Here is a 12,819-nt window from a genome sequence, read left to right as displayed (position 1 = left end):
TTATTAAAAACAAACATGAAAGAAAACAAATCTTTCCCCATTCCTCATTCCTCTTTTTCTGCCTTCTCCTAAGTTTTAGATTTAAAAAAATAGTCTGCACCCTTTATTTCTACATTTTTATCCTCCATGCTATTCTCTTCTTGTAGGTGAGGCGGATTGGCCCTGACCTAAAATCTGTTGCCAATCTTCCTCTTTTTTTTCTCCCCAAAGCCCCAGTACATAGTTGTATATCCTAGTTGTAAGTCCTTCTAGTTCTTCTATGTGGAATACCCCCACAGCATGGCTTGAGTGGTATGTAGGTCCACACCCAGGATCCAAACTCATGGACCCCAGGCTGCCAAAGCGGAGTGTGTGAACTTAACCAACACACCACCGGGCTGGCCCCCTCTGTGCTATTCTGACAGCTTCCTTTGCTATTGGATTGAGACTGACTTTGCAGAATTCACTAGTTACTCTTGAATTGCCAGCTGGAATGGTTTCTGCACAGTTCTCATCTTCCTGGAACTCTCTGAAGAAGGGGACATTCTTAAGAAGCTCTTTTCATTAACATACTTTTTGTTTGTTTTTGGCTTCAGTGATCCTATTTTTAACTTGTTGTATCCCTTCTCTGATCACACTTGTACAGTGTTATTTCTTTTTTGGCTCATCTTGTAGGTCCCATCTCTCCCAGTCCTAGATTCTTCCCACATAGCTTCTCTCCTTCTTTTGGCATTAGCTCTCAAACTTCTATAATACTAACACCCAAAGCCCTGATGCTAGCCTTGATCACTCTCTTAACTCCAGGTACATATTTTCAACTTCCTTTTGATTTCTTCATCTTCTCTCACTGAACCTTAAAAAAAAGTCATCTTCCCTCTTTCCCCAGACTCTGTCTCCCAATCTTCTTTAGTAACATATCCATACATCTGGTCTACCATGCTAGAATGTTCAGAGGATCTGATTTCTATCTCTTTTTTTCATTCCTATATCCAGTCTGTTATCAAGTCCTGTCAATTCTGTCTTGAAATTTCTTTCATATGTATAAAACCTTTCTCTGCTTTCATAGTAATAAACTCTTGCCAAGACTTAAAGGCAAGAAAGGAGTTAACATTACATATTCAGTCTAGAAACACAGAATTTCCTCAACACCTTACTCTTTGTAACTCTCCAGGTGGCCCTCATGGCACAGAGTTCAGCATAATGTAAAAGAACGAAGTCTTTAGGACCAGCCCAGTGGCACAGTTGTTGTTTGCACATTCTATTTTGGCCGCCTGGGCTTCACTGATTCGGATTCCAGGTGTAGATCTACGCACCACTTGTCAAGGCATGCTGTGGCAGGCATCCCACATATAAAGTAGAGGAAGATGGGCATGGATGTTAGCTCAGGGCCAGTCTTCCTCAGCAAAAGGAGGAGGATGGTGGCAGATGTTAGCTCAGGGCTAATCTTCCTCAAAAAAAAGAAAAGAACAAGATCTTTAGAGTCAGGCCAGGACTGATGCCATCATATATGGCATATTTCTGTGAATTAGAAAGATTCCTTCTAAAATATACATTCTTTAATTTTAAAAAATAGCCATAGCACTGATTTTGTAAAAAGAAAAAAGCTTTACTGCCCTCTGTGGGAAAATTTCTGTAATGAATATACAAATCTACACCATCAATTCTCTTATATGTAGAGTTCTAAGGGTGCATAAATTGCAACCATACATGGTAGCTCTGAATAGATCTCTGTTGTTCAAATACTGACACCACAGTTTAGTAACTATATAACCTCAGTAATATACTTAACCACTTTAAACTTCAGACTCATGACCTATAAAATGTGACTAATAACACGATCTTTTTCAGAGCATTTTTAGCAACAGTAAATAAGAAAATATATTTGCAAAATTAGCAATTTCAAATTTACCTGCAGATGTTCTCAGTCTACCACCTCAATAGCACAAATCCTTTTAAGATTGCCAGATTGTGGAATTCCTTACACTAATGTGAAGGGAAGATGAATATACTGCTGGTTTGAACATCTCACTGTAAATCATTACATTAAAAATTTTGTCTTCGAGAATATTTCACTTGAAGACATTCCAAAAGAAGCAGAGGAATGGTCATCTTATTTTTTTAATGACTAAAGATGTAGCCTAGAACCAAATGTTTATTCCTGAATATTGCTGCTGTGCTATTTCAGCAAAACAGCAAGAAAACTTTTAACAGACTGCAAGAAAGCATCTTGGCTTCACCATTTCCATGTTATGATCATATTTTATTATTCTCCCATTTCAGGGGTTGACAAACTACAGGACATGGCCATATCCAGCCCATGTAATGTTTTTGTAAATAAAGTTTTATTGGGACACACCCACACACACATTCATTTATGTATTGTATAGACTGCTTTCCCACTACAGTGATGGAGCTGAGTAATTGTCACAGAGAACATATGGTCCGCCAAGCATAAAATATTTACTATCTGATGCTTTACATAAAAAGTTTGCTGACTCCTGCCTCTGCCTTTTTGATCCCTTTTAAAATATCAATTCACTTGAACTTCCATTTTGCTCAATTCTATACATAAAGAAATACAAAGATTGTATTAATTTGGAGTATGGTAAGTCTTATTTTTCCTTCCAAAACATCTTTTAAGGATGAACAATGGAAAGCTAGTTGCAATATGCTGCCTTCAACATGCACAGTTCCTTAGGTTTTGTTAAAAACCAAGTAATACAAAAACTAAAGCAGAACAAACTGTTCTTTTTCACTAAATTTTCATTTGCACTACCTACAAAATATTTCCTATGAGAAATAAGCTTTTCAACAACTGGTCTTTTTCCTTCTTTTGAACTAAAAAGTGATAGTGAAGAAAAGTCCATTTTATAGTCAGAAGCGCCAGATTTGATGACACAGTAACTGAATTAGTTCCTTGTTGGAAACTATTTTTGATTGAAACTCAGGGAATCCTGTGAGTATTTATTTTTTTCATTAAAGCAAGAAGTTGAAACCATACCTTTCACATGGAAAAATAATCCCAATTTTGCAAGATTTTTAAATAATATGTTAAAAACTTGGTGAATAATAGTTTCTCAATTAATTGTAGCTATTATTTCTATTGTAAAGATTAAGTTAATCAAGTAAAATATGTCAAAATAATTCAACATATTTTTCAAAAAGTCTATTTAAATCTCAATTCTCCATCTGTTTGTTCTGAATTATTTAACAATTCTTTCTGTGTGTCACTTCCAATTCTTTAAGACAAATAAGAATTTAACCTTCTCACCTTTTTCACCTGCCACTTAAAAGAGTTCTAGGGAGACTTATAATTCAAAAGCTAGTTGTCTGGTGTCATTTGGATGTGTAGATACACCTAAAGTTATAATTAGCTATGGAGCAACAAAATATACATCAGCTTTAAGAGCTCTATTTTTACCATGCTTTCCAATGTCCTAAATATCTATGGCCAGAGATTGGACCTTAAGTATAAGTACATCCTCGAAGAAGTTTGCTGTCATTTAAGACATTCTTTGTAATATGTTTTAGAGTAAAATTGTGAAAGTTAAGTTTTACTATTATTAACTGTGAAGCAGTTAAGAAATACTTTGGGATCCGATATAGAAAATCCTCAAAGTTAAATGAAAATGGGAACAGGAGCGAAATCTCTTTTTAAAATAAGAATTTGATCCGCGCCAGCCGGGTGGCGCAGTGGTTAAGTTCGCACATTCCGCTTTGGCGGCCCCGGGTTCGCCGGTTCACATCCCGGGTGTGGAGATGGCACTGCTTGGCAAGCCGTGCTGTGGTAGACGTCCCACATATAAAGTAGAGGAAGTTGGGCACAGATGTTAGCTCAGGGCCAGTCTTCCTCCGCAAAAAAAGGAGGGCTGGCAGCAGATGTTAGCTCAGGGCTAATCTTCCTCAAAAAATAAAGAAATAAAATAAAATAAAAAAGAATTTGATTATGAAAAGTACCTTTCCCCTGATATTAAAATATAGGTATAATCAAAATACAACAGGATACATTTTGGCTGGATTATGAAAGATTTTCATATCTGAGTGTAGTTCAATGCAGTTCTGGTTCCTGCTCCTGCCATTGTTAGGAGGACTCATTTTAGGCTAGAAATCTAAATCTCCCTAAAGTCAGTATAGTTCTGGAGGAAATCTAAGGAGTTTGAAGTCTAAGGAGTTTGAAGTTAGAATTTAGTCTGGATTCCTAAGATTTTCTGGGCCATGTATCTTTCTCCTAAAAAGGCTTCACACCAAAGTGTGATCTACATTTTATATTCTATTTTAGCCCCTAGTCCTACAAAGTTTAAAAGTTACCTACTTTGGGGACTATGGCTTATTCAGTACAAGGATATAGTAGATAAGGATAAGAAGAGATGCTCTGTGCTCTTGTTATACTGGAAACACCATACACCAAGACAAACAGATTTTCACGTATAGTAGGATTTGAAGTAATCGGAAACCAGTGTGGAGTATTTATGTACAATGAGTATAGCCAAAGATAGAAAAACATAGTTCGGGGAAAATTAGAAGAAGTTATCAAGGTTGGACAAAATGATCGTGAGAATCAAACCTATCTCATAGTGTGTGCAAGATGGGCATACTGGAAAGGTGATAGATAGACTTGTTATATGTGGATCCCAGTTGGGAGAGGGGATAATGAATCATCTGAATGATTAGGCTTTGAAGTTTATGGCCATTAGGGATTTGGAATATTTGAGATGAAGATCTGAAACATCAGCCAAGAATTTATTTAGTTAATATGAACTACAATATGGTTTTAGGATATCCAACATATAAAATAAAATTTGAAAAGATTTCTCATACTTGTCTTTGTCTCATATTTTCATGGAAAATGTCTTTTTTGAGAAAAAGAATGACCAAGCCTCATTTTATGGTTTATCACAAAATTCCATGAATCAAAATAGAAGGACTTTAAGGAAAGGTCAGTGCACTCTAGTCAAGCCTCTGGTTTTGGTTAGAGGTTCAGGAATCATTGACTAGGAAGGGGGGAAGTGTTTCCTAGAATGACTGATCACAAAAAATTCTTTTTAAAAGAATTTTATGCAAGGGTGTGAGAAATCTCTCTTCTTTATGAAGATGGCATGACTCATTAATGAATCAGGCTTTGTCTTACACTAGAAAAAAATCATATGCTCATTATTAATGTTACCTCTGTTAGCAATTCTGTCTCTCCCATAAACAGCTAAAAGTAGGAGCCAAATGCATGAAAATAAATTGAAAGTGAACCAATTGAAGATCCTTGAATTGTAAGTAAGCAGCAAAAGGAACGATGATCTTGGGATGTGAACAATGACTATATTAGGCCTCCTACGTCGTCTTTGTCCATATCGGTAAAGTGCTAGGAAGAGGTGAACCCACAGCCGTATCTGTGGGACAGAGGGCCTCAAATGAGACGAAGGGTGAAGTCAGACATGGAGAGATTTCATGTAAGCCACTGCACTCTCACACTTGGGGCTCTATCCTACTGAACATCTGTCTGGATCATTCAAAATGGAAAATTTAAATTTCAATTCAGACTGGGCCATTGAACACAGCCCCCATCCTGTGTTGAATATGTATCAGAGATCCTGGGTAAACTTTCTTCTTCTTTCCTAGTGGCACCATCAGAGGTGAGTATTTCTCTCCCATGTAAGGAACAACTTAAATGTAGTATGAATTTTATCTTATTGTGTTATATGGGATAAGAGGAGGCTTGGTCATTGTTATTTCTGCTTTCCATAAAATTAGTCACCAAAATGAAGTACTGGAACAAGAGAACCCAAAAACAACACCATTAGGTGAATACAGCAGCATAAAAGTCCTTAACTTTAATTTTCTCTGCATGTACACTGTGTTTTCTCAATTGTTCTTTATTACAGTCAAAATGGACTTTATTGATTTACTTAATGCCTGTTTATATTTTGGTTTCTTGACATGTTTTCATATTTTCTTAGGAGAAAAGAATGCCTTTCGCTTAGAATGGCAATGTAAATGATCAAAGTAACAGATTTGGAAATCGAGTGTTCTCTTTTCTGTTCTCTTCCTTCTACTAATTTTTCATTAGTCATCTTGTGAGATCAACTATTCTTTAGATACTTCTTGTATGTAATTTTGCCTTGTCACATAAGAATTGAAATTCAATTTTGTAACAAAACAACATTTGACTGGTTTACTTTTCAAGCTGGCTGTAATTGACAAGTGTGTCTAATTCTTGAGCAAGAGGTCTATAATTCTCTGATATGAAAATACTGAATAATAAAAAACGTCTGGAAAACATTTCTTTGTCCTCAGCCCATCGCGGTTTTCCTCCTTCATTAAAAGAAACAAATGTTCTTAAATGCCAACTCCACTTTTTTAATTGACCAGAGGAAAGCCAGTATCAGCCCCCTCTATCTTATTGATCCAATGAACATTCTTCAGTCGTCATCTGATTTGCTGTCAGCAACACTCCACGCTCTTGCTCAGTCGGGTCCCTCCTTCCACAGACCCTTCCTCTTGACTTCTGTCATGCCATGTTTTCTTGGTTTTCCTGGGTTTCTTTTTTCTCTTCAGTCTCCTTTGTTGGTTCATTTTCCTCTGCTCATTCTTTAAATGCCTGCCTTCTTCAAGGCTCTTCTCACTTTCCCAACTCTTCTACGTAATGCAATAAAGCTAAGTCTTTAACAACACAGGCTATATAAACTGACTACCTAGGTTTAATCATGTGCTTTAGTTTTTTATTGCTGTGTAACAAATTACCACGAACTTAGTGGCTTAAAACAACACTCGTTTAGTATCTTACAGTTCTTTAGGTCAGAAGTCCAGATGGAATTTAGCTGGGTCCTCTGCTCCAAGTCTTAGCAGGGTGAAATTAAACTGTTGGCTAGAGCTGAGGGCTCAGCTGAGGCTGAGGTCCTCTTCTAAGCTCATTGGTGTTGACAAAATTCAATTTCTTGTGGTTGTAAGACTAAAGTCTCCATTTTCTTGATGGCTGTCGGCCAGGGGCTATTCTCAGCTCTTAGGAGCTTTCTGCAATTCTCTGCCATGTGGGCCCCTACATAGGCCCTCTTACACTTCTAGTTCTGACATCAGGATAGGCCCAATCCCTTTTAAAAGGATAAACTGATTTTATCCAAGCCCACAAGGATCTCGTTTTTAGTTTTCATTAACTCAGTCAACTGATTAGTAATTAAATCATGGGAATTATATCCTATCACATTTACAGGATCTGCCCCTGTACACCAGAGTTTGGGAATGTTGGAGACCATCTTAGAATTCTGCGTACCACACCCTAGTTCTGCCACTGTGTGAATTTGGCAAGTTATATAATTTCTATATGTAATTTCTCTGTGCCTTGGTTTTCTCTTCTTTAAAGTGGCATAATAAATAAAATATTTTATGTGGTTATTATGAGGATTAAATGGATTGATACATGTAAAACCCTTAGAACAGTGCCTGATACATAGTAAGAGCCTGCAAAGATTCAGTTATCCTTATTAATGTATTTTCTCCCCAAAGGAAATCAATCCACTCCTAAGACATCAATATTACTGTTATTCCTATGACTTCCAAATTTGTATCTTTAGTCAAGATCTCTTTTCTGAGCTTCAGACACTTAAAATTTCCTACTTCACATCTCCACTTGGATATCTAATAAGCAATCCCAGTGCAATTTGTCTAAATCTAAATTCATGATTTTACTTGTAAACGTGATCCTTTCTAGTGATTCTTATCACAGTAAATAGTACCCTTTCAGGAAGTTCCTTATACTTTCCAATTTCCTCTTCCTTTCCTATCTTTAATTTATTTAAAAACAACTTTTTTGAGTATCTACTGTGTGCAGAGCATTGTGGCAAAGGATATAATGGTCAGTAAAACAGATGCAATCTCTGCCCTCATAGAGCTTACAATCAAGTGAGAGAGACAGATTATACTCTATCCCCCAGATCTTATTAAAACAAACCCATTTTCTCAATCTCTTTTGCAAATTCTACTAGTCAAAGCCATTATCTCTCTTTCCTGCACTAGAGCAATAACCCCTCACTGGGTTCCTACATTCGCTCTTCCTCCACTTTCTCTTCCCCTCACCAGAGCTACCATCATCAGGGAGATCTTATTACCTCACTCTTCTGCATAAATCCTTTCAATGGCCCCCTGTAGTGTGTAAGGTGAAAACAAACCTTCTTTGTAGCCTGCCATGGCCCTGCCTAACCTCTCTAGCTTTGTGCACCCCTAGTCACCCCTCCATTTTTATGAGGAAAAGAGGCTTATGGCCTCTTCCTGCTCCTCAACTGTGCCACACTCCTTCATGCCTCAGCGCTTTGTACCTGCCAGTCCTTCTAAAAAAGGCACTCTCTCCCTTTCCTCCTCTGTCTTTGCCTGATAACTCTCAGCTTAAATTTTATTCCTCATGGAAGTCTCCTCTGATCCCACTGGACTAAATCAGGATCCCCATTACATTGAAAGTACTGTGTGAGTCTTCTTCTTGACATTTAACATGGTCTATTGTTATGTATTGATTTAAGTCATTATTTGATTAATATCTCCTACCATTCTGGAGGAGGGATGTTTGAAGCAATATCTAAAAGATGAGCTTCAACTATATGAAAAACTAGATTTCACAACTCCGTTTTATTTGTGAGGGAACATGACATAGTGTATATTTTAAATGTAAAGGCTAGTCTCAGAATGTGCATTTGATGAACAAGCTTCCTATGCAACTACTTCTGTGTCAACTCAGACCAAGCTGACCCTGATAGTATTTGGAAGGGAACATGTTTACGGTCATAGGGTTCCCGAAGACCTGAACAACAATGTGAGAAAGTGTTCTGTAAACTATAAAATTCAACACACAATTTTTGTTGCTGGTATTTTTGTTAATAGCACCAAAATGTCAGTGTATCCAAATACTTATGCTAGGTTGAATTTGATGCATTTGATTGCACCCAAATACTTGGTTTTCTCTACCAAATGTTTTAGGTCTACTTGATTCTTTTTCCCCTTAATTTTACAAATGTGTGTGCGTGTTATCTATCTATCAGTATGTATACACACATATGAGATACACACACACACACACACACATGGTGTATGTATGCTGTATATGGTGTATACGTGTACTCTAAAATAAATTTCATTCTAGTGTCAGTATCATAAAATGGCGCAAGTTCAGCAATGTTATTATAGTTTTATTTAAAAGTTAATTTTTAATAGAATTCAATAATGCTGAATAAGATGTTATTTGGCGTATAAACCGTCAACAGGTTTTGCAAACAATAAAAAAGTCAAATCCCTTTAGCTTAAATGTTTACTGATTTTATAAAGGTATTTTACAAATATGCTAAAACTATGCTATAATGGTCAAAGCAATAAATAAAAACTTCCAGAGGATTAAAATGCAACTAATTTGTCATAGGAAATATTAAAAATCATTGCTAAAAGTAAAAATATCTTTTTCTTTAAGCTAACTGACTATTATTTCATAATTATCAATTTGTAGATACCCACTTTGGATCGTTTCTGAAGCTGAATTCAGAACAATCTTAAGGTAAGCTTTTTACTTGGGGTACGGGTGTGTGAGTGTTTGTGTCTGTGTGTTTCAGTTTAAGGAATAAAAATATGTGGCAAAACTATGTGTAATAGAATATTCTAGAATGTTGAAACATATTTCTAGTTACTGAGCACCTAGCAATTTTCTGGTTTGTGACAAACACTCAGTGATATTGGTTCCATTTTATCTTTTTGTAATATTTCTCAATTTTAAAAAATACCAAAGCATATGATAAATTTCTTGATGATTACTTATTAAATGTCCTCTCAGTGCCCTCTCTGAAAATTCCCTTACAAGTAAATCACTGGGAAATACGCAAAGCAACTAGGGAACAATTAATACTGGATAGTGTAGCGCTCAATATTGCTGAGTTAACAGATGCTGGAATGAGTTATCAAACGTGAGCTAGAGTAATGAAGACATCATGGAATTAATAATAATAATAAATAATAATACCAACAGCAATAATAATACTATTTACTTAACCTTATAATCCAAGCACTCTACTAAGCACTTTATGTGCTTTATGTAATACAATCCTCACAATTTTATGAAGCAAAAGTATTATTATTCTTGTTATTATTATTAATCTCATTTTACAACGAGAAACCTGAGGCTTATCTAAAGTTATGTGGCTGAGGCCTATCTAACACCCAACTTTTGGGGTCCTGCCCCTATGTAAACTACCTGGAAAAGATAAGAATTAAGTAGCATTTTGCAAATTTTGGATTGAGGAGACAGTGGCAAGGGAACTTTTTTTTTTTTGAGGAAGATTAGCCTTGAGCTAACATCTGCTGCCAAATCCTCCTCTTTTTGCTGAGGAAGACTGGCCCTGAGCTAACATCTGTGCCCACCTTCCTCTACTTTATATGTGGGACGCCTGCCACAGCATGACCTGCCATGCAGTGCCACGTCCACACCCGGGATCCAAACTGGCGAACCCCGGGCCGCCAAAAGTGGAACATGCATGCTTAACTGGCTGTGCCACAGGGGCTGCCCTGCAAAGGAACTTTTTGAGGTATGAAGATCACTAACAAAAGCGTGAAAGATGATATAGATGTGCACTGTGCTCATGAGACAAGTTGGAATGAAGAGCATCTAAGGATAACACAATAAAAATTGTATAGCCAGAGCAGATGGAGGCTGTGGACAGATTTTGGTTGGTAATATTGTGTTCCAGTTTCATCTCCGGTGTTGTCTATGTGACTACTAAGTTGGATTTTTACAGTTGTATTGTTGAGTACAAGAATTCACAATCTGGTCAGGGTGATCAATTAAAAAAAATTAACGATAAAATACTAGAATTAGGTAGGATCTTTGAAAATTATCTAGTCCTGTCAAGGCATGACGTGAGGGCCTAATGCTGATTGAGGCAGTGGAAATAGAGAAGCATGCTATTGCCAGAAGACAAGAAAGCAAGCAAATATGACATTCTTTGTGACAGATTAGATAAAAGAAAGAAAGAAGGACAAGCAGAGATGGCTTTCAGTTTACTTCTATAGCAAAAAAGAAACATTTCAAAACCAATAGAAATGGGAATATAAACTGTTTTGCTGGAGAACAGAATGAGTTTGGTTTCTCTATTTTGCATTTGAAATGTCAATGGAGACCCACATTCATATATCCTATAGGACAGAAAAATTAAAGGAAGAAAGGAGGTGAAGATCAGGTCCTAATTCCATGAAATGTATTTATTAAAAACTTTAGAGCCGATGATTACCATGGAAGGATTAGTATAAAATTAGAAACACATTGGGCTGATATTTTAAACACTAATTTTAGTTGAACATTCTTTAAATAAAATATAGGTATGTTAGCTTGAAAAATATATGTAAGAAAATGCAACCTGTATAATAGTCTTGCTTTCTATGCCTAACTGTAAATTCTCAAATATTTTGTTTCTTTGGGATTTATTTATTTCTTTGTTTGGCAATATAATTTTTTTTAACAAAGTAAATGCAAATTACTTAAAACTCAACTCCGGAAAACGTTTATTTTAAATACTGACAATGTGACCGCCCTTACTTTAAACATTTAATGGCATTTTCTTTCATTGGGCATTATCATTATCCTGTTAACAATGCTTCAGGTAAAATCCATTTTAAAATCACTTTTATTTCAGAATCAATACACTAATTCATTCATTGTGCAAGAGAACATGTGCATTAGATAATAAACAAACAGGAAGAGAAAGAAAGGTGGGAAGCTCTACTTAGGCTCCAAGTTACTTCATTTGGAGTGATGTCTTTCACTAATGCCGACCCACAATCCTATAATATTTTTTATAATACTATAATAATTTTTCCCCAATATTGGTAAAAAAAAATACAAGTTGAAATGATATGTACTACAGAATTATAAACTACTTAGATTTCACTGAATATCTTCACTCATAGATAAAATTCATCAAATGTTTATTTGGTACCTAAATTCAATGCTAAATTTTGGGTCTACCACAATACTTATAGTACATACACTTTTTCTTTTCAAGATGCTCACAGACTAGGAAGAAAACCACAGCAAATATGTAAACAAATTATTACAGCATACTGTAACCTCTTGCACAAAGGATGGGATTACTTCTGATTGAGTGGATCAGGACTGCTTACAAATATCATCAAGGAAATGTGGATCTTTAGTTTATAAACCTAAAAGAAGATATAGTTTCTAAATTTATATTTGAGCTTAATTATGTTTATGTAAAATGTAAAGGCAGTACAAAGACTAATGGCAGGCTTTGAATTTGTTAGAATTTGATTCTCAAAGGCCATAATTTTTTCTGAATTTAGAGTCTGGAGGAGCGTCTTCATATTGTGCTATCGATATATTTTTAGAAAGTGGGGATTTAAAATGTGAAATGTATTGCCTGTGGTCTGCTACTTATTTTTCTTAACATTGATAACTTCAAGAATGGTACTTATTAAATGCATTAAGAAATTGAGTGGAAAAGCTATCACTGTGGTAACAGTTTTACTTAAGGTAGTAAAACCCTTGTTGTACAGGTGATGAAATGTATTACTTCAATTTTTTAAAATAAATTTGAGTAGGTTTAAAAAAAATACATGAAGAGTTCCTGTTCTGACAGCTGTTAAGTGAAAAACTCAAAAAATATGACTATAAAACACTTCTTTTTAAATGCTTTTCTGAGATGATAAGAAAGTAAAGAATCCAAAGAGGACAAAAATGAAGCGAAGGCAGCAACCCTGAGAGGTGAGCAGGGGCAAAGTTGGAGGCAGAGGATGCAGCCTAGGTCCAGCCCAAGTTGGAGTGTAATAGAAGAGCCTCTCAGAGAACCAGGATCCTTAAGGACGATCTAT

At 35.9% G+C, this 12,819-nt stretch overlaps 1 protein-coding gene across 3 annotated transcripts in view; it reads left to right on the top strand.

Moving 5' to 3' along the window:
• CNTN1 (contactin 1) overlaps positions 1–12,819 on the top strand; it is a 342,015-nt gene that overhangs the window by 79,791 nt on the left and 249,405 nt on the right. For all 3 annotated transcript variants that reach the window (XM_046642426.1, XM_046642443.1, XM_046642435.1), the window contains exon 2: positions 9,452–9,499. The gene's annotated coding sequence lies outside the window, so the exon portion shown is untranslated. The remainder of the gene's footprint in view (positions 1–9,451; positions 9,500–12,819) is intronic.

This window comes from Equus quagga, chromosome 1, assembly GCF_021613505.1.
Source record: "Equus quagga isolate Etosha38 chromosome 1, UCLA_HA_Equagga_1.0, whole genome shotgun sequence".
NCBI lineage: Eukaryota > Metazoa > Chordata > Mammalia > Perissodactyla > Equidae > Equus > Equus quagga.
Note: the sequence above shows the minus strand (reverse complement) of the source record. Positions and strands in the feature narration are given on the sequence as shown.